Source organism: Acomys minous (genome assembly GCF_964271855.1).
Source record: "Acomys minous genome assembly, chromosome: 14".
Taxonomy (NCBI): Eukaryota; Metazoa; Chordata; class Mammalia; order Rodentia; family Muridae; genus Acomys; species Acomys minous.
The window spans coordinates 77,499,555-77,518,409 of NC_140496.1; the positions used below are offsets into that span (position 1 = coordinate 77,499,555).

General features: G+C 46.7%; 1 long non-coding RNA gene across 2 annotated transcripts in view; it reads right to left on the bottom strand.

The window, feature by feature from the left end:
• The window catches only part of LOC311583879, a 105,256-nt gene extending 102,730 nt beyond the window's left edge, over positions 1-2,526 (bottom strand). For both annotated transcript variants that reach the window (XR_014774700.1, XR_014774701.1), the window contains exon 1: positions 2,384-2,526. This is a non-coding gene — a long non-coding RNA (uncharacterized lncRNA). The remainder of the gene's footprint in view (positions 1-2,383) is intronic.
• Between the last annotated feature and the right edge of the window lie 16,329 nt (positions 2,527-18,855).

Sequence of the window (18,855 nt, forward strand, 5' to 3'; positions counted from 1 at the left end):
AATTATTTTTTCTTGTCTCCCCTGCTCCTCAATGTCCACCTGAACCATCCTTGGCCAGCTTAGTAAGAATTCTACTGCAGTTTCATGGCAGTGGGATTAAAAGTGTGCTGCGTAAGTCAGAGAGTTCACCACACCCGCCACAAGCTATGGCCAGAATTCATGGAATCATTTGTTTTCTACTTCATAAACATGGGAGTTGACAAATCTAAAAATGATATGGACTCCTTTAAGTGCAATGTCAAAAATGTCTTATAAAATTGTGTAGTCAAAGATGCCAGGTTGAAACCTCCAATCCCATAGAATTGAGGTCAGTGAGGAAGGTACAGGCAACTGCCTAGGAGGAGAAGCAGAGAGTGGTGATGTTTACATTCACAGGGACAGTGACGGGGCCTTCCTCTTGTATATTTAAGAACCCATTCTGGTTCTGTCTTTTCATTTAACTAACCAGCAGCTGGATTCTTATCACGTTGTGGAAGCCGTGTCTAGATCCTAGAGCTTGTGAGAAGTTATGGGATCTAGATTCCCATAACTTAGATTTCCACTTGAGCATTATTTCAACACTAGCTGTTTTGTGTGTGTGTGTGTGTGTGTGTGTGTGTGAGAGAGAGAGAGAGAGAGGGGGGGGTCTCATTTCTAAGGAAGGGAATAACTCTATGAGGGGGAGAGGTTGTGACTTAGCAGGCTCTGTATAATATCTGGCACATGCACATGCTCATTAGCCACCTCTAAATTCCCAGGCCAGACCCAGCTCTCTACCCTTCCCAGCTGGGCTACATATCTGAAGAAAGAGAGTCCTGCCCAAGCAGATACCAACACAGAGGCCCAGGGCCTAGCCTCCTCCTGATCCTCGTCCTGGTGTTACCCCGGCCTCCTGCCATCATATTGCCCATGCTGTTCTTATCTCTCCAGGTTTGGCAACTTAAGTGTGTGGTGGGATGCACAGAGTTGCCTTTATTTGTTTTCCAGAGTGATGTGGACATACATTGTTTCTACTTTAAAATAGTCTTCTTAACTAAGCTGATTTGTTTGGTAGAAAAATATATTCATATATGGATAAAACCACAAGTGTTTTGTCAATAGATTGCCTTCGAGTTTTAGAAATGACATAAGCCCTGGCTTGAATCACTTATTTACTATTTCTTGGGACTAAAATCTGGATTGGTGACAAGCCTTCATGCTGGCCAGACTTTCTCCTAGGGGTCTGTTTTCTCTTTCCATTAAACCAATTGCTTCTCTTAAGTGTGTCCAGTCCTCCCAAAACTTGGGGTACAAGAAGAAACCCTGTTTTGTTCAACATTTACTATGAGACTAATGTATCAGGCCCTGGATACAGCACTTGGGAAAAATGCTGCAAACTAGAAAGGAAGAAAGGGGAGCTTATGGAAGGGCTTGGAGGGAGGAAAGGGAATTAAGAAATGTGTAATTATATTATAGTCCCCAAAATAAACTGAACTGAGCATGGGCTGGAGAGATGCCTCAGTGGTTCAGAGTATTGGCTACTCTTCCAGTGGACCCAAGTTTGATTCCCAGTACCCACATGGCAGCTCACCACCACAGCCCTGAGAGAGCCAACCCTGTCTTCTGACCTCAAGCATGCAAGTGTTGTACAGACATATATGCAAGTGAAACACTATTCACATGCAATAATAAAAAAAATATTTTTAAAAAGAATAGATGACACAGTGATGGATCTGACTCTGTAAACAGAACTGGACTTCCCCAGGAGCCAACACAACAAGCCTGAGGAAGACAACGCCAAGCGTTGCCCACCCATCCATCTCAATCCTTGTCTCCACTGACCCTTCCTGTGCTCATGGACTGAGTTTTTCTCTACTCTCCTCCTGTACCAAGCACATGGCCTGCCACACGGAGCCTGGGAAAGGCTTTTGAAGACTAAATAACTGGTTTTGTTTTGACAACAATTCTACACAGTAGGCACCATTTGTTTTTCTTTTGGCAGATAGAAAGCAAAGAGTGACGGGATCCAAAATACTTTCCTGGGGCCTCAAAATGGAGAGGACTTAGCTAATGTGTTTCCAGACCCCGTGCCCTGTCTCCTTTGTAGATCATAAGTCAAAGCACATCTCTGGACTCTTATCTGTTAATTCAGAGATCAGGCTGGATGATCCTATGATCTGTTCAAGCTCTATATGCTATAAGTGGTGCCTAAGATGGACCTGGAAACACATTTTAGTCATTGTGCCTGGAAGGGCTCCTATACTATTTTTATTTTATAGCATGTGTTTCTTGTGCGATCATTATAGTACCAGCCATGATCACTTAATGTTTCACTTTATCACTACATGTACCCTTTTACAGGCCTATGTTCTGTGCTCTAAGACTTCCCAGGCATTCAAAAGCTTGTGACTTTCTAGAAGCTTACTATATCATAAGGAAAAAGTGAACCATGCTCTTCACTCCCCAATACCCGAGCTTCCTCCATTTTTCTCTTAAGGACAGTAGCAAATTTCACATGCTTTGTTGCAAATAATCATTTGTCTTAAGATAGGGAAGATGTTTCTTGGAAATAATAAATTCTTGGATTTTAAGGGGAAAAAAGATTCTAAATTATGGCTATACATTAACAATGGACATTCAAGATGAATTTCATAATTTCTAATCTTGGGGCCATTGAGATGACTCAGTAGCTAATAGCACTTACTGCTCTTGCCAAGGACCCAAGTTCACTTGCCCCAAACTCTCATCAGACTGTTCAAAACCACCTGTAACTCTAGCTCTAGGGAGTGTGATACCTTCTGGGCTCCAAGGGGACTTGCACACAGCACACTAAAACTCATGCAGATGTACATAACTTATTTTCTGGCATATAGGATGACTTTTTAACCCCCAAAAATCTGTGCCTAAGTTAGGGGTCGTCTTATACACTGAGTACTTACCTGCAGCTTGCTTTTCTTTGCATATAGTAAGGGGTCTTGCAGCCAATTCCCAGCTCTGTGCAGGGTGTATGAAGCAAGGAGAAGCAAGCTACACACATCTTCCTATACCTCAAGAGAAGAGTGTGAGCATGGATTGGCCCTCTACCAGAACCTGCCCACTCGATTCAGAGGGCTGAATGGCTTTGGCTTCGGGTTGAGTGTGGAGCATACCTTAAAGGGGCAGTGTAGGCTGGCATTGGCTGTCTGCCAGCATTTAATAACACACCTGGCTGTCTGTGCCCTCCTTGCAAATAGACACATGCCTGAGTCTGCTACACAGGGTGTGCATTGGAAGAGGAGATTATATTCCAAATTCTATATTTTAACAGAAAAAAATTGGGTTGTCTTATATGTCCAGTCATTTTATACACTTATACATATATATATGTATATGTATATATATGAATTATATATATGAATTTAATATATAGTTTTATATATGAACTTTTAAAAGTGTAATTTGCAATTACATCAAAAATGACAAAAGGCTTACAAGTAAAGCCTTTTAAGTATGCATATGTAAGTCTTATACACAATGAAAATTACAAAATATTATTGAAATGGAAGATCTAAACATAAAAATTCTAATATTTGCAACCTAAAAAGTTAATATTGTTAAGATGGTAATATTCTTCTTTAAATTGAACTGTGCATACAATAAAAACCTGATTAAAATTCACCCTGATTCATTTTGGAGAAACTGATAAGCTAATATCAAGAGTCATATGAAAATTCAAGGAACCCAGAATAGCCAAAGTTATTGGAAAAAGAGCAGGTTTTGAATACTGGTATGTCTTAGTTTCAAAATTAAATACAAAATCTATGTGACCAAGACAGCATGGTTCTGATACGAGGAATATGGAGTGCAGAAAAATCCTTTATTACACTGAAGATCAGCTAACAGTTGGGTCTTGGTAAGAGTGCCAAGACAGTCCAGGGAGGGAAAGAAAGATTTTAGATTCAGGAACTGGTGGAAACACCATGCAAGAGAGTCAAGGTGGATTCCTACCACATATGCAAAAATGAATTTTAAATGGATCAAGGTCCTTGTACAATAGTCAACATCACAAAGCTATAAGAAGCATAACATAGGTGTAAATGTTCATCACCCTGATTTGATGGTGGTTTCTTAGTTACGACTCCCAAAGCACAATCAAGGACAAGAGGGGGCAAGTCAGTGTTCTGCCAAAGTAGACACACCAAAAGGATACTATGGAGTTTGTAAAAAGAGAGCCAGAGGGTGTGAGAGAGTTTTCACAGATCATGTGATCTGCAAAGGGTTCCCAGAGCTCTCATAACTCAACAGTGAAAAGAATAAATAACTCATTTAAAAATGAGCAAATCCCACCCCAGGATGAGGGCCTTGGGTGCTTATATGCTGATTCTGTACTTATTAGTTGAGAGCAGGTTCTGACTGCAAAGTCTTTCCAAACTTCTGGCCAGGAGTTATGAGAACCCTTGGAAACAAAGGCAGAGAGAGTGACCGTTGGTAACAAGTAGGACTGTGGTCAAGGAATAAGGATGAAGTACTGACAGCAATGGTAAAACACCCATAAAGAGCTTAAGGTGCTGATCAGAATGTCATGATTTTGGGAAAGGGTGAAGATGCTAGGAGGCTGTGGTTGGCTCTTTTTGCTTCTAGGGCTGAGTACAGGGCCCGTGTCCTCCAGTCTCCTCGATTGCAGCCTAAGTGGCATTGAACAGCCTTCGTTGGCCTTCCAGACATAAACAAAGACCTGGGACAATCTCTTTGTTACTGTTTGGTTGTCATGCTTCTCTTCATGAGAAATATGATCAGATTTTTGGTAGATTATCATGAGGCTCATAGGAATATTTATAAAATGAATTGAATTTAGCAATATGAGCTAAATGTGCTGGGGGAGAGCAGTGGTTGCCAACATGTTTTTGTTTTGTCCTCAAGTGTGAGGTGTGGAACAGACTTCTGAGAGGGCCCATGATGTTTGTCTTCTAGAAGGGGAACTGCCCCATTGCCAGCTGCCAAACATCCCGTGTGGACTATGGGAGAGTATAAATAGTCCCAATAACAAAGAGAGTTGCTTTTGCATCACCTTGCATTGCTTGCTGTTCACCACTCTGTTTGAGATGCACTGACAGAAATATACTCCAGAGAATGCTTGGAGGTTCTGCCTTATATGATTGTGGTCACTTTTATCGAATTTCTTGTTTGCTGTTTAATGGGTCTACTGGAATCCTGAGGACAAAGAGCAAAACCAGCCCATAGAACTGGGTCAACTTCCATTGTCCCTATTAACCTCCTTTCACTCCAATCTAGGGTAGTCCCACCCTGAAGGTAAGGGGCACCATTCCATGGGTTGATGCCCCAGACAGTGAAAAGGACAAGGCAAGGTGAACAGCAGCGCTCCCTTCTTCCTGTTTCCTGACTGCAGATACCATGTAGCCAGCTGCCTCACACTTGCGCTGCTATGGCTTTCCAACCTTGATAGGCTGACTGCGTCTTCAGAGTGGAGCCAGCTGGAGCTCCTGTCACGTGTCTGTCACAACAGTGAGAATGTAACTAATACAGGAAGTCTGTCTGACAGACCAAACACTGACTCCTGGTAGCCTCAGCTTTGTAGCAACTCCTTGAGGCAAAAACTATGGATGCCATGTGTGATGGTCACAGAGAAGTAGACAGGACACCAGCCAAAGTCTCTCAATGAGCTTTAGGACAAAGCTGGGATTTTAAAGTTCTATTTTGACATGTGATAAAACAAAAATCTCTCTCTCTCTCTCTCTCTCTCTCTCTCTCTCTCTCTCTCTCTCTCTCTCTCTCTCTCTGTGTGTGTGTGTGTGTGTGTGTGTGTGTGTGTGTGTGTGTGACCTTTCTCTCTTCAGCTAAACCCAGACAACTGGATGGTTTGACCTGAGATAGATTGAACATGTTCTTCTTTCCTGTGGTGGTCCAGTGGTTTGAGCTCCCTTCCAGAAGGATCTCTGGTCCTTAAAAGAAGCACTCAGTTGGACAGCACAGCCAGTTTATCAACAAATCGCACACTCGCTGAAGGAGAGGAAAAATCCTCCAAAACAGTACAGGTACACATTGTCCCTGCAGTCAGAGACTGGTCTCGGGCTCAACTCTGATTTCTTGCTTTTTAGGCAAGGTCTTCTGGGAATGCCCACTCCTCCCCTCCCCTCCCCTCCCCCACCAGCTGCTGCTCCTTCTAAAGTCCAGGGCCAGTGTTTGTCTATGGCTGACAGGAAGGACTGACAACACAGACTGAGCAGACCCTCTCAGCATCTGATTCCATGGAGACTCCAGAATCCATTCCAGAAAGGGCCCTGGGCTCCACAACCTGCTCAGGGAACTAGAGTCAGACGACAGAAAGAGCTCTTCTGTCAAGAGGGAAGAAAGCCACCTTTTGTCTGCTCTTCTGCCGTTTAACTCTGGTGTGATGTAGCTGAGAGTCAGGGGGATTGAGAAGATCCTCTAAGGGTTAGTGGGGCGCTGAAGGAGCTGAGCTCACACAGTCAGAACCTGGGTGGTGGAAAAACGGGTCAGTGGATGCCAACTGAGTCCTCCTCCCCTTTCCAGATCACAGCCCTGGCATGGGTGAGGGCATCACAAATTCCACAAACAGGAGGTGGCTGACCAAACACCAAACTATTGAGACACACACACTTACAGGGCAAAGGCAGCCCTCCCCGGCCCTCCCCTTCCCATCACTGCTTTCCCCTCCCCTTCCTTCATCCCTTCTCCCCTGCCATTCCCTGTCCTCCTACCAGGGCTTTGGCTTTCTCTGAAGCTAAGGAACAGCTCATAAGTACCACGCACTCTGTGGCACCTGGAGACCAGGCCAACTGACTTCCAGCATCAACAGAGCCTAAGTGTAGACCCTGATGAACACTTTGAATTGGACTTTCCTAGCCCTGCTGAGTCCGGATGCTGTTGAGACATGAAAATGACTTGTGTTGTTCCTAGATGTCCTGGCTCATTGTAACCAGCCTAGGCCTCACAAAGACAACCCTTTCTAGTCACTGATATTTCCACTTGCTTGATAGACATGTCATGGAAACCACAGTGTGTCCTGCAGACTTCAGAAGGTGCCCAGGTCCTTTCCTGGTCCTAGAGAACACATGTGTGGGCCTGAAAAGCAGATGCAAGAAGCTTCCTCAGGCAGCACCTGCCCTGCCAGCAGCTAAACCTTTGAGTACACTAGTGAAGGAGCCATTGTGGTGAGGCTCATGGCTTGACCTGAGACCATCTACGGAGCAAGAAACGTTATCACAGATGTGTAGGGTAATTGCAGTCTGTTTCTCAGAGCGTTTACAGCTTCGGTGGGCATCTTTTCACAAGAAGTGCTCGAAGAAGCAATACCTCAGGGTGAGGGGACAGCTCCTGCAGGCGAAGCACCTGCCACAGATGTGAGAGAACCTGGGCAGGGTCCCAGAGCACACATTTAAAAAAGAAGTCAGATGCAGTGTTGTGTGGCTGTCATGCCAGCGCTGAGCAGGCAGAGATGGGTGGAGCTCATTGGCCAGTGAGCTAAGAGGCAAGCCCCAGGCCAGTGAGAGAAAGAACCTGTCTCCCATTAAAATACTAAGCAGGACTGACCCTGTTTATCTCCTGAGATCAGGGGAGTTAGGTCCATTCAGGGTCTTACATCCAGAGATGAAGCCTTGTTTCAAAGTACAAAGTGGACAGAGAATGAGGAACAACACCAGAGCTACGCTCCGGCCTCTATACACCCAAGCATACACATAAGTATAATAATAAAATATATCATATTTTACTGCATATATGATATGTATATTACATTGTAATATTGTGATATAATAAATTATATATGTATGATATATTTCATATAGCATATTGTGAATGTGTGATAAAATATGACACATAATATTATATATATATTAAGGTACACTAGCCTGCCCTGCCTGCTCACCTTACTCCCTCAGGAGTCCAAGAGCCTGTCACCTCTGTGTCGCTTTCCCCTGATCCTTTTCGGGATTAACACTTCCACTGCCACAGGCCTGCTGTTTCCTCCTCATCTCTTGGCCTTCTCTTGAAGGCTGTTTGCAACCTGAGGGATTTCTCTCTGTAGGTACATGCTGGGCCCACAGCCAGGGCAGGCCAGGCTTGTCAGGGACTGACAGGCAGTGAGTGTGGACACATCCCCAGCCTCTGCAGCTGTTGGGTGGACAAGGTGAGGCACATTCTCTTCTACTACCCGAGGTCCCCAGTGGGATGATCAAGGTGACCCACGAGGGAATCTGCTCACTCAACATAGCTTGTGTTCACCCTTTCCTCATCAACCCACACAAGCCCCACATGGTGGGAAAAATCAGAGAGAGGAAAGTTCAAGCAAGAGAAACTCCTTCAGTAAAGCATTAGGTTTAAATGCAGGAGAAAACTAGGCTGTAGCAAATAATTGAGTGGGCAGTGGCCTCTCTTCCCTGTGCTTGGGGAAATAAATATCTCATCAAGTGTTTCAAGCCTGGAGGCCAACGATGGAAAGTTTGCTTTATTTATCCTCATTTGTTCAGTGCCTAGAACCTACGAGGCACAAGTAGGTTCCCAACAGATGCTCAGCAGAGGTCTCCTAGGGAACTCAGCTGTGAAGTGAGAAAGAGTGGCGCTGGTTGTGACGTCTTCTATGCACCCGAAGTTCCCACTAGCTGAGCAGTAGTGAGAGCACTGAACCAGGCATGGCGGGATGTGACTGTAGCAGCAGCACCTGGGAGGTGGAGGCAGGAGGATCACCAGGATTCAAGGTTATCCTCAGCTACCTAAGTTTGATGACAGGCTGAGCTTTATAAAGCAGAGTCTCAAAAAAAAATGTTGTGGCATTGCTATATCGCATTTTCTCCAGTACTGGATAAATCAACTTGAAGTTCAAGGCTGGCTCACCAGTTAAGGGCTCCTACCTTAACAATGGTACATTCACAGTACACAGGTGAGAGAAGCCCAGTGCTGGGGTTGCCCGCCCAGTCCTGAGCTGAGTGTTGCTGGGTGCTGGGGACAGGACAAGATATTTGTGCCACTTTAGATGCTATTTCTACAAGCCTCACACACTTTGGATTCTAGATTCTTGCCAGGGACCAAAAGGCCTGAGGCCGACCCCCACCCATTCAGTATTTGCAGCAAACATCCTGCTGGGCCACTCATTAGGTATGCAAGGCATCCGGCTTAGTCCTGAGAAGACAGCGATCTGATCCTAAGATAACCACAGAGACATCCTGCTTTGTCTCACCTGGAAGACCCCTCCCCTTGCAAATGTTCCCGGGGCTCAACCCAGAAGATTTTGTACTTTTCCACTACTCTCCTTGCGTACCCCCGCCCTCCCTAAAGCAGGTTTTAAAAAGCCTGCCATTACCCTCAATAAACGGCTCTTGACAAGCAACTGTTCGCTTGAGCTCTACGTCTCTCTCGCCCATGTCTTTACCTACAGGTTGCGACCCCCCTCGACCCCCCAATAACTGACCAGCTGGACTGGTTGGTGGACTAGTCACATGGACTAGTTATCGTTACATGGACTAGTTATCTGGTGCCCAACATGGGGCTCGAGGTGCGGGTTTCTCCCCGAACGGATTAAGGGACCGGTCCACAGGAGTTTTCATGACCAGCCGAGTTTGCCCGGCCGGCTTCGTCATTAGGTGAGTCATCCGTTCGCATATCTCAAGAATGGGCCATTCGCTGTCCAAAGAAGCAAAGAGGCTTAAAGGACGTACTCAGAGAGAGGGGTATTAGGGTAAAAAAGAAACATTTGATTGAGTTTTTTGTTTTTATTGACCAGACCTGTCCCTGGTTCATGATTGATGGACCTACTATTCATTCTGAAAAGTGGCAAAAGGTGGGGCGTGAGCTTAATGCACTTATTAAAAAAGATGGTAATACAGCGGTGTCGAACAGTATTTTTTCTTATTGGGGCCTTATACGGGACATAATTGAGTCCAGCGAAAACGAAAGCGGACAGAGGCAGCTCCTCTCCGTGGCTGAACTCTGCCTGTGCGAATCTCTCCCTCCTTCTCGTGTTCCTTCCTGTTCCTCTCTGCAGGGTTCCTCTCTTACGTTCATTGACATGCCCCCCGATTCTGTTCCTCCTACATCCTCGGAGCCCTTAAAAAATCTTTCCCCTGCGCCTGCGTCCAAGCCTTCCCCTTCCCCCCGCCGTCTTTATCCGTCGCTTCCTCCCACCTATGAGGACCCCATTTCCGCTATGGAACGCGGGTGTTCACCACTTTGTGCCCCTGTTTTTCCCCCAAAAAGGACACCCTCTGTCCGGTCCGGTCCGCCAGCCTCTCCTGTTCCCCCTCCGTCGGTCGGCCCTTCACGCGCCTCCCGCCATTCCGCCATTTTCCTTTCTCAGGCCCCAGATGAGCCCTTGGATCCGGATACTGCTGCCACCCTTGAGGAGGAGGCTGCTCGATATCATTCCGATGATGGCCTCCTCCGCGCGGCGCCAACCTTTCCCTCCTCTACCTTGCTCACTCTTCCCCCTCCCCTTACTAAGCCCTACCCTGCCTCCCGGCTCCCGCCACCTTGTTCCCTCCCAAACTGCTTTTGCCAGATGGAGGCCCATCTCCAACACCAGATCTCCCATGCGACGAAGATTCTTCAACTTCAACAACGGCTTTCACTTTTAACAACGCGCCTTTCCTCCACAGCCCCGTTTATTTTACCCGTTCCCAGAGCCAACCCGCCCTGAGCGGGGCGAAAACTGAGGCCACTGATTCAGGCGCTGCTTCGGGAGAGCCACCTGCCCCTACACCCTCCCAGTCGTCCTCGGCCCTTTTAGATTCTGATAGTGAGCATGATTCCTCAGGTTCGGAGGGAGAACAGAAAGGTGGTGGAACGGCTCCTGACCCTACCCAGCCTTTCGCGCTCATAATTTTTCCTTCCCTCTTTGCCCCCACAGGACTGCTCTGGCAACGGGCCCCTCTTTTTTGGCTTCATCTCCCCTCCTCCTCCACTAAGGTCCTTCCTACTTATCCTACTCTGGTTGCGTCTCTCATTCGGCAGGGGCGGGAAGCGGCCACCAGGCTCTTCGGAAGGGACCCTCACTCTATTATCACGCCTTACTCGGCCACACAAATAAGGTGGCTTTTTCAAAATTCAGATGATTGGGCGGTCTCCTGTATTTCTTTTTGCGGCCTATTAGATAATCATTATCCCCCAGATAAACTAATTCAATTCCTGCAGCGACAACCTGTCATCTTCCCGAGAGTCACCCGCTCCAGACCCCTCCCCCAAGCTTCCCTGGTTTTTACTGATGGCTCCTCTACCGGGGTTGCTGCCCTCTCTGTGGACGGAGCTATCCTGCAAAAACAAACCCCCCATACCTCTGCTCAGCTTGTTGAGCTGGAAGCTGTCGCACACGCCTTTACATTGCTTCCCCATACTCCCTTTGATCTATATACTGATAGTGCCTATGTCGCGTCCTCTGTTCCACTCCTCGAGACGGTTCCTCGTATTAAGCCTGCTACTAATGCCTCCCCTCTCTTCTCCCGTATCCAACAGCTTATTCTTTTGCGCTCTCAGCCTTTTTTCGTTGGTCATATTCACGCTCACTCTACCCTGCCAGGGCCTCTGACTACACTTAATGCCCAGGTGGACTCAGCCACGCGCCCCCTGCTTTCAGGGCTGGCCGTTCCATCCGCCAGCGACCCCGTTGCTATGGCCAGGGAGGCTCACGCCCTCCACCACCTTAATTCCCAAAGCCTTCGCCACATGTTCTCCATCACTCGGGAACAAGCCCGGGCTATTGTTAAAGAATGCCAGGCATGTGTCACCTTTCTTCCCGAGCCACATACGGGAGTCAACCCTCGTGGCCTCATGCCTGGACAGGTCTGACAAATAGATGTTACTCATTTTTCCTCTTTTAAGAAACTTAAGTATATTCATGTGTCTATAGATACTTTTAATGGATTTATTTGCGCCTCTCCGCACGCTGGAGAGTCTACTAGAGATGTTATTGATCATGTTTTGTATTGCCTTATTGTACGATGGAGAGTCTACTAGAGATGTTATTGATCATGTTTTGTATTGCCTTATTGTACGATGGAGAGTCTACTAGAGATGTTATTGATCATGTTTTTTATTGCCTTATTGTACGATGGAGAGTCTACTAGAGATGTTATTGATCATGTTTTGTATTGCCTTATTGTATGCTGGAGAGTCTACTAGAGATGTTATTGATCATGTTTTGTATTGCCTTACTGTTGCCCCCAAACCCTTTACATTAAAGACTGATAACGGCCCTGGGTATACAAGCTCTGCCTTCAAGTCCTTTTGTGCCCAACTGCAGATTAAACATGTTACGGGGATACCTTACAATCCCCAAGGACAAGGAATTGTCGAGAGGGCCCACCAGACACTTAAAACAATGCTTAATAAATTACAGTTTTCCAAAGGAATCCTATATCCCTCTACAGCAGGGCCTCGCCTGCTTCTCAATCATGCATTGTTCGTCCTAAATTTTCTACAAAAGGATGATCTTGGCCATTCAACGGCCGATCGCCTTTGGCACTCTTCCACCTCCTCCACCTATGCCAAGGCTCTGTGGAAGGATCCACTGACCCACCAATGGCATGGACCCGACCCAGTCCTTATTTGGGGCAAAGGTCATGCCTGCATTTATGATCAAAAAGAACAAAATGCGCGCTGGTTACCTGAGCGCCTAATCAAACCTTTTAACCCCCCTCTCCCAAGGAACTCCCCTGAGGAAAAGATGTAATTGTGCTCTTTTTTAGGATAAAAAAGATACCGCCGATTCATCATGTTGCTACTCACCGCGTTGCTCCTTTGCCTCTGCCTTCCTGAAGTGATTCTCGCCGCATTCCTGCGCCAACCTCAGCCTTATACAATCTATAATTTTACCTGGGTCATTATTAACCAAGCGGGAGATATTGTTAATTCCTCCTCCTCTCAGGGCATTAACCCCCAGTGGCCCGATTTACAGGTTGACCTCTGTGCCCTGGCCCTGGGAGGCCCCTCTTCTTGGGGCGTGGAAGACATTTTTTGGCCTAAGGCTCCCGAGGAGACGCCCCCTTTCTCTCGCTCGGTTGGTGGTCCCAGCCCCGGCTGCCGTAATGACCTGGAGCGCATCATGCTCCACAAAACCTTACACCAGGATGGGATTGCTTGGGCCGGAGGACTCTATGTTTGCCCGGGACCCTCTCATCGGCCCCGTCCTGATAACCATCGCTGTGGTGGGGCCCAAGATTTTTACTGTGCCTCTTGGGGGTGTGAGACCACTGGCAACACGTACTGGAAGCCATCCTCTTCTTGGGACTACATCATTGTTGATTCCTGGGTTCATCCTCAGCCCTATGGTGAGGCCGTTAAAGACCTTTGCAATGCAGCTCGTTCAGTCACCAATGGCTGGTACAACCCCCTGACCATTCGCTTCACTGAGCCCGGTAAACGTGCCAGTTGGACGGGTCGTGGATTTGAATGGGGCCTCCGTGTTTATAAATCAGAGTACGATTTTGGACTTACGTTCAGGTTACACCTCCTGAAAAAGGTACCCAATAAGGGCACTGCAGTGGTTGGGCCTAATCATATTTTCCATCATCCTGTTCCCGTTCCTGCTCCTGGCCCCCCTGCCTAAACCCGCCACCCCCATGCCTCCCTCCCTGCCTACCCCCTCGGACGTCCTCCTTCAGTCCATTTCACCCCCTCCCTTCCGACCTACCCTCCCCGTGGGCCCCCCCCCCCAGTTCGGCTGATGTCATTCTCCAGTTGTCAAATGCCTCCATATGGGCCTTGAAAAATGACTCCTCCTTGTCATTTCCTGAATGTTGGATGTGTTTCTCCCCCTCCCCGCCCTTTTACGAGGGTATTGCTCTTCTTTCCACCTTGCTCTTTACTAATGTTACCCCACCCTCACCGGCTTAGCTCCCGACAATCGCATTACCCTCCAGTCCGTTTCCGGCATAGGTACTTGCCTCCTGGGTCCCCATATGCTCCTTCCTCTTCCCCTCAGCGGCGTTCGCGCCCAGACTGTCATTCCCTACCTCTCCCTCCCCTACATTCCCGCGCCAAATAACACCCATTTTGCTTGCTCCTCTGGTTTAACCTCGATCGTCTATGCCCCTACCTTCCTTTCCTCCAAAGACTGGTGTGTCCTTGTTATTCTTCTTCCCCGTTTTACTATTCATGACCCCGACTCATTTTTAAATTTTCTGAAAGGGGGAATTTCCCTAACCCTAACCTTGCCTCCCCCTGGCTTACTACCCTTCTCCCCACCCTGCTCGGGCCCCTTGTTGGTGTTCTCCTTCTATTATCCTTTGGCCCATGGACTTTAAACCGTCTTACAGGGTTTGTTAAAAGTCAGGTTGAAGCTGCCACCAAGAATATCCAGGTTCACTACCGCAGCCTGGAGACTGAGGACTCAAATGAGACTTCTATTTCCATCCAGGAGATTTCACCTATGCCTCAGTCGGTTAACTATGGGCGGCCTTTGCAGTTCCTATGGGCGGCCTTTGCAGTTCCCGAGGATGCAGAATGCTGGATGGTGAGCCTGGTTGTGCCCTCGGTGCCTTTGGTAAACCTGTGCAAGCCCTCCCCTATATCTTTTGGCCTGAGCCCACCTTGACCTGACCCGCGATAGTGCCTGGTAAGTCAGAGACGGAGCGATCAAATAAGTCTCGGTTATCAGATGTCGGTCGGTCCTTGGTGGGAGGACAGACCATAGGCGTGGTAAGATTGAGCATCGATCCTCTAGCAGGCTCAGGCCATCGCGAGGCCCCCTTTCCTTGGGAATTTGGCCGGTCCAGAATAACTGTTGTCCTGAAACACTTGGACAATAGTGATTCTTAAATATACCGCCATCCTGTAACAATGACTGGTGACCTCCTAAAAGTCATTCGCTGGGCTGTAAGGTCTCCCTCAGGCCAAAACAAACAAAAAGGGATGAGATGCCAGGGACCAAAAGGCCTGAGGCTGACCCCCACCCATTCAGTATTTGCAGCAAACATCCTGCTGGGCCACTCATTAGGTATGCAAGGCATCCGGCTTAGTCCTGAGAAGACAGCGATCTGATCCTAAGATAACCACAGAGACATCCTGCTTTGTTTCACCTGGAAGACCCCTCCCCTTGCAAATGTTCCCGGGGCTCAACCCAGAAGATTTTGTACTTTTCCACTACTCTCCTTGCGTACCCCCGCCCTCCCTAAAGCAGGTTTTAAAAAGCCTGCCATTACCCTCAATAAACGGCTCTTGACAAGCAACTGTTCGCTTGAGCTCTACATCTCTCTCGCCCATGTCTTTACCTACAGGTTGCGACCCCCCTCGACCCCCCAATAACTGACCAGCTGGACTGGTTGGTGGACTAGTCACATGGACTAGTTATCGTTACATGGACTAGTTAAGATTCTGTTCTCATTACTTGGTACTTTCTCTATGACATTTGCTGTTCAAGACAAAAATAACACATTGAGGGATTCTGATTACATCTGAGCCGAGGAATATACTTCAGGAATCTGTCCTGTTACAGCCTTCTGAAAAATCACCTAATTGCTTAAAAAAGAAAAAAGAGAAATAAGCCAATGGTAACACCACCAGGTCATATTTGTCACCCATAGGTCTTTTCATTTTTAAAAAATTATTATAATTGATTCAGATAACATTGCATAAATGTACCACAGTTTCTTTATCCATTCTTCAATGGTACATTTGCACAATGGAATACTACCCATAGGTCTTAGATGGTTGAGCTCCCCAGGGACCCCGAGTTTCTACCTTGATTTCAGTGTTTGTTCTCACTGTCTGGCTTAGTAAGCACAAGCAATGACCTGGGAGGATTCCATGACCCAAATGTTCCTGGCTTCCCACTTCCTTGGCATGAATCACACCAGACAGTCTCACCTCCTCCCAACTGTGTGCTGCCCCCTCAGAGAAGTGTCGGGGGACAACAGACCTGGGCACTATGTGGGACTGAGTCAGTCTCCATGATCTTTGGGTGCTGAGCAGGCTGGCCATCTCACATTGGCAGCTTCAGGTTTTTTCCCTTGGGAAAGGAACCTCTAAGGGAGAAGGAGGGTGGAGAGAAGGGAGACAGGAACTGTTTCCAGGTTCCTCTCCCAGGGGATCAATGTTTTACTGGAAATGCCACTGATGACCCTCAGTGCGGCTGATGATAGATTCCAGGAGGGACCCAGTCTTCACCAGACGTTCCTCTCTGCCTTAGTTCTTGCCTTTCCCAGTCCCAATCCTCAGCATCCTCACTTTTGTACATGGATACCTTCAGGGGAGACCAGAAAATTGAATGATGTAACAGGGACCCAGACCTTAGCACAACTGACTCCATGATGGAAGTACCATTCAGGCCATAAAGCTCAGCACATGGACAGCACCACCTGCCAAAATGAAAACACAGACCTAATCCATCAAATGCATAGTTCTAGGAAAGTCTCTAAAGGCACTAACCTTGCTTTTTGACTTCTTTAGTTCTGCATCTGTCTAACTTGTTAACTGAAGTATGCCAACCCAAAACATGTTTTTTGTGCTTAAAACTCACCTAAGAAAGGCTTGGTTCTATACAAGGATCCCCAACACCCAGTATAGTTGCCAGCCAACTAATAAACACTTTCTATTGGTTTAAACCCATGCCCAAACAGTCTTCTTTGGGAGATACACCACACACAAAATGGATTCCTTGGACTCAAATTTGAAAGCAAATCCGTGAACTAATTGAAGACTAGATATATGCACACATACATTTGGGTTATTCCCAGGACCAGTGTCTTCAATACAGCTCACAGATCCACTTCATCATTTGAGGTCAGGCCCAGCTCCCAGTTGGTCATCTCAAGAGGAATTACTATGGCGTTCTTAAGCAAGCACCTACATAGGTGAGCTCCTGATTTTAAAGTTGACTCTACAGGTCAAGGTGCTAAAACAAAACAAAACAAACAAACAACTAGTTACTTGCTCTTGGCTTTGGAAGCTTTAAATAGTTAGCTTCTCCTTCTCTCACCAGTCAGTTGGTCTTGCCATGCCCTGTCCTAAGACAGGTTCTTGGCCTGATTTAATCCTAGCTCTTGAGAAGATTCAAAGAGCATCACAGGAGGCCAGCCTTGACCATGAACAGAGCACAGCCCAGGTCAGAAAGAACTTAACCTGTGTAAGATATTGGGGATTCACCAGGAGTTGACAGCCTTGCAGTCACATAGAAGTGACTTCAGTGGCACCTGCCAGCCATAGCTCACAGTGGTTTCATGTCTGGATGGCAGAGTCAGCAGAGTGTATGATGGGCCATGACCTTCACCACCACTGTGACCTTGGGCAAGACAAACACATCCCTTGGCTTTTCAGATTTCTATCTCTAGTCCTTCCTCACTAAAGCCTGCAGAAGCACCAAATGAGGTCACAGTTGAGGATAGATAGACCCACAGCTCAGATGTTCAATGCCTGGCAGCCATTGTAACCTACAACTAAACTGTAAGACTAGTTTCCACAGCTCTTCACCGTTTCTCCAGTAGGGGGTTTACCCAAGAGTTTGTGTATGTATGTGATGGAAGAGATCACACAGCAGAAGATGGTTTTTATTCTATAGGACAATTTCCTTCAAGAAATAAAAACAGCATAGTTTTCAAATATTGTACAAATTTTTGAGAAATTGGTCTGTTAACAAAACTTACCTAAGCTGATCTTATTATTCATATTTTAAAAAATAGCTAACTACAATGTGCATATCCAAGATTCTTTCTGGGATATTTCCATAGAGATAATGGTTGAAACAAACCAAATATAAGTAAGAGAATGCTTTCATGAATGCACAGCTTGTTTTGATTGGACTGTAGAGTTACAAGCAGAATAATGGAACTTGCAGGGCAGGAACTGTACTGTACTGTCAATCAGGCCTGACTCCTCCCCAGCTCTGCAGATGCACCTGCTGCTGTTAAGTTCCGCATGCCCCTAATTAGGTGCAGTGGCTGGAAAAAGCCTGTGATCTGTGCCATCCCACTCACCTGGATGGCTAGACCTATCATTGCCATAACAGTTCAGCAAGGGGCCCTTTCTGAGCTGACTGATACTCCTGAATACCCTCCCTTGGTTGTTGTGTAGTGGAAAGAATTTGTAAGAGGTTAAGAGGTAGCCTGTTTTCATGTCTAATTCTCCTTAGCTGTGTGATATTGGTTGGTACAACTTTTTGGAGCCTCACTCCACACCTTATAAATGGAAACATCTGTTTCATGCAGAAGTTCCATCCCAATAGTGCGAACAGTTAGTCCACCTCTACCTCCTATATCCTCTGGAATGTGGATAATGAGGCTGGAGGCAGGCTGTGTAGCTATTGACAGCTATGGCAGGAGAGGCTGGTGTCTAGAACTCATTCAGAGACCATCTTCTGATTCTATTCCATCCTAATATATATTTTAGCAGGGTATAGATGATTGTGTAATAAATTAGCATTTTCTTAGAACCTTCCACAGATTAGTGGGCTGAAGGGCCATGTCATGGTGGCTTAGAAGTGGACCCTCGTCCTCAAGAAAATCAGAGACTAGATGGCAGCTCTGTCTGTAGCAATCCTTGTGCATTGGGTACATGATGGCTGCTTCGCTGGGAAGCAGAGATGATCAAATGTGCCTGCCTTAGGAGAAGCCTGACCGTGACAGGCTTAAGTCTTTTGGCTTGGGAGGGAATAGGAAAAAAAATCAGTAAAGAACACTATAGAATTGTTTCCTCTCTAACCCATACACGGAGAGGAAAGCATTTAAACAACAGAAATCTTGACCTAAGTAGGAAAGACGATATAGTTCACAGGACAGAGACTTTTTGTTTTACTCTGCACATCTGTGGTCTAGCACAGCATCCAGCAGCTGCCAGGCATTCGAGTATCTGCTGAGTGAATGGATTGCTACACATCAAATTCAGTTAGACATCTCAGAGATGAAGAACTAAGGCATTCTTGAAACAGTGCTGTCACATAGAAGTTTAAGTACATGGTGT